We start from the raw sequence: 3,976 nt of genomic DNA, 5'->3' as shown, positions 1-3,976 counted from the left end.
AGAAAAGAACATTTATTTGAAATAGAAATCTTTTGTAACATTATAAATGTCTTTACTGTCAATTTTGATCAATTTAATGCATCCTTGCTGAAAAAAAGTATTAATTTCTTCAAACATTTCTTTGAACAGTAGTGTAATATAATATTATACTGTTAAATAGTTACCCTTCAACTGCCTGACATAGAAATATGTCCCATTTACCATAGTAAAATGGGTTGCGAACACTGTTTCATGGTGAATTTAAATATCTCGCCTTCAGTGTTGTCACGAATTCGGTCCATGGACTTCCGTTTATTCACCACCAGAGGTCACCCTTTCCATTACATTGACTCTCGCACAACACAAACTGTTGCATAGCACCCCGGACTGCATATCCCATCATTCTTTGCACGATTTGCACACTGCACTGATTGCACTCATTGCACACAGCTGTTTCTAATCACCTCACTCACTATATAACACCCACTCCTATCTGCTGAGTATGCTGAGTATTGTTTAGCCCGTACCCCATTCCGAGTCTCTGAGTTTTCCTTGTTTTTGACCTGTTTTCGCTCGCGGTTTCTGATCTTTGCCTGTTTTTCTGGATTTTTCCCTCTCGTCTCGCCCCTGTGATTCTGTCTGCCGATCGGTGACCTACGCTAGCCCTGGGACTATTCTTGTGTTTTGCCCGCCATATACCTGTTTGCCATTGTTTGACCCTGCCTGTTTACCACTTCTCTTTAAATAAAGCCTGCAGATGGATCCACACGTCTCACGTCTCGTCAGCCCCGTTACAGAATACTCAGCCCAACAAGGATCCAGCGGCTTTTCCAGAGGACTCTGGCCAGGTATGGACCCAGTCACCCAGCTACTACATCTTCGGCAAGGAGGTCTTTCTATTGAGGAGTATGTTCACCGGTTCTGTGTGCTATCTTATCAAGTTCCTCTGTATGATGAAATTTTGTTTAAAGACTTGTTCCGTTTCGGACTGGATGTGCATGTCTCTTTGGTGGAACATGAAAATAGATATTCTGAAGAATGTTGGCAACCAAACAGTTTTGGTGACCATTTTGACTTGCAATGTACGGTAAAAAAAAAAAAAAACATTTCTCCAAATACCATTTATATTCCACAGAAGAAAGAAGTCATGATAAATGATGATAGAATTTTCATTTTTGTGTGAAACCTGACAAATATCAAGGACTTATTTATATCTAATCATGCACAAAATAACCAAAACAGCAAACTGGCCACTCACTTGTGGGTCCAAAATGTCTAAGAAAGATGACAATTTTTGGCAGAAATGAGCAGTTTCAGTGAAATTCAGTGACATATTCAAGAAATTATTAGAAGAGGAAAGTGGACTTTAAGATAATGGTTAAAGATAATCATATATTGCTCATGGAACCGCACAATATTAGCTGTGTGCGAATTTGGGGCAGAACAAGCTTGTTCTTCAGGCCCAGCACTTGATCTACACGATATACAGTATACACAAAGGCAGAAATGAGCAGTTTCAGTGAAATTCAGTGACATATTCAAGAAATTATTAGAAGAGGAAAGTGGACTTTAAGATAATGGTTAAAGATAATCATATATTGCTCATGAAACCGCACAATATTAGCTGTGTGCGAATTTGGGGCAGAACAAGCTTGTTCTTCAGGCCCAGCACTTTATCTACACGATATACAGTATACACAAATAGGTTTGTGACTTCATTTTTACAAATGGTTAAAGATTCAGATTATACTCAAGATCAGCCAGGAGAAATTACCTGTCCTCCAACATGGCCAGCAGTGAGGCGACTAATATCTGTAGCCACCCTAGGATTGTGGTGCATATTGAAAGTGCTCAGTTTGTTATTATGATGCATTCTCAGACGTAATGCCAGGTCATTGTGTCTGAGTAAAGAGAAAGAGAAGCAGTGTGAAATTTTAAACCATTTTTATTGCAGTTGGTGCAACTACAACCTTCTCTGAAGCCATTTACTGTCAGTATTCTCAGCTATATAATATTATAAACCAGTTATGTTTAAAGCAGATTACAAATAAAAATGAATGATGTGTAAATGAATTAAAGTGAATAGTAAGTCATACCCATCAATCAGTGGATATTTTGTCATTATATCCAGTGCTCTACTGGTTTCGGATATTACTCCATGAAGAAGTGAGAGAAGGGTGCATACGAACCACCGTATCCATGCACCTCTGATGCCTGCTTTTTTATATATTAACATCCTATGATGCTGATAAAAAAAAGTCAAAGGATTTGCTCTAATAAAAAATAGTCAGAAATTGGAAGCAACTGGCCAAACTGTACTATATATATATATATATATATACTACATCAGATTTCACTATGAACTATAAAGAAATTAAGAAATCAAGAGATATTTCATATAAATCTTTATGACAAGACTAGTTCAAGAACTAGTTCTGACTAGTTCAATAACTGAGAAGCTGATTTTAAATTCAAGAAAGAAATGAAATGGATGAAGGGGAGACCCAGGCTATTCGTCAAATAGAGAGGTTGTCACAATATTTTAGAGCCTAATATATTTTTTTTTAATTTAAAGGTTGTTTTCGCTAGCATCGGTTATATATGGTCGTTTCAAAAGTGCCCTTTATTTGTTTCCATTATTTTAAATACAGGATATATCCTGTATCGTGGCAACAGCATATAGTCAGCAAAACCCACAGGCCACGTTTCTATTATTATTATTAATTTCATACACTTCACAGATGTAAGTGTATCTGTATCTTTTGCCAAAAACGTCGACCTGTGGTATCTTTTTAATGTTTTACTAACATGAAAATGTTATTGAGCATACAGCTTAAACACACTATTTTATCTATCAAGCAAATGTAGTGTGAACACGCCTCGCTATGAGCGCATTTAATTAACTATATTTTATTTCTTGGACTAAAGATGTTCAACATGTATGTAATATGTGACCCTGGACAACAAAACCAGTCATAAGGGTCAATTTTTAAATTGAGATTTATACGTCATACGAAAGCTGAATAAATAAGCTTTCCATTGATGTATGGTTTATTAGGACAATATTTGGCCGAGATACAGCTGTTTGAAAATCTGGAATCTGAGGGTGCAAAAACAAAAAATCGAAATACTGAGAAAATCGCCTTTAAAATTGTCCAAATGAAGTTCTTAGCAATGCAAATTACTAATCAAAAATTAAGTTTTGATATATTTACGGTAGGAAATTTACAAAATATCTTAATGGAACATGATCTTTACTGAAAACCGATCATTTTGACCCATACAATTATATTTTGGCTATTGCTAAAAATATACCCAAGCAATTTAAGACTGGTGTTGTGGTCCAGGGTCACATATATACGTGTACGTATGTCTTACCTAACTGTATATCTAACTGTCTAAACACCGGGAGAGAAAAAGTAGTGAATAACAAAGTGTTAGAAATCCGGATCTCCCCTACTCCGTTATGTCAAATAGTATCATAGAATACACAGTATAGCCTATTATAAATAGACTACCATTATTACTCACCGCGTCAGGAGGCTTGCTCTAAAGTTGGCTACTCATGAACGTGAAGAGATGTTTATGCTGTGTGGAGTAATCTGTTATTCTGTGCGGAATTTGCCCGTGTGTTGTTCTACAGAGTATGTCTCGGTTTAAAACGTTTGGTGCTTTGCCCTTCGGAGAAGTGTCGCCCTCTTCCGCGTGGTCTTCGTAGGCACATAAACACTGACATGAACTGTACCCTAATTGGAAGCACATGTGAAAAACACTGGCCTTCGGAAAAACAAATGTTCTGTCTGACTTTGTCACACGCTTTAACATGTTAGATAAATGAATTGGTTTCATATACATATAATGTAAAAAAAAATGTCAAAGATTCAAAAGTTGTCATGTCCTCAGAAAACACAATGTATGATGAGTCAAAAGTTATACAATAATTCAAAAAATGAGCTTAAAAGTAAAAAAAAAAAAAAAAAAAAAAAAAAGCTCAAAA

At 36.1% G+C, this 3,976-nt stretch overlaps 1 long non-coding RNA gene across 1 annotated transcript; it reads right to left on the bottom strand.

Annotated features, from left to right (window-relative positions):
* Nucleotides 1-1,600: 1,600 nt before the first annotated feature.
* LOC107696677 (uncharacterized) lies at nt 1,601-3,677 on the bottom strand. The gene is made up of 3 exons (XR_001635111.1): nt 3,511-3,677; nt 2,076-2,224; nt 1,601-1,880 (listed from the first exon to the last, which is right to left on the bottom strand). It is a non-coding gene; the product is annotated as an uncharacterized LOC107696677 (long non-coding RNA).
* Between the last annotated feature and the right edge of the window lie 299 nt (nt 3,678-3,976).

The sequence above is a fragment of the Sinocyclocheilus anshuiensis genome, unplaced genomic scaffold (genome assembly GCF_001515605.1).
Source record: "Sinocyclocheilus anshuiensis isolate Anshui unplaced genomic scaffold, SAMN03320099.WGS_v1.1 scaffold354, whole genome shotgun sequence".
Classification (NCBI taxonomy): Eukaryota; Metazoa; Chordata; class Actinopteri; order Cypriniformes; family Cyprinidae; genus Sinocyclocheilus; species Sinocyclocheilus anshuiensis.
This window is presented reverse-complemented; position numbering and strand designations above follow the sequence as displayed.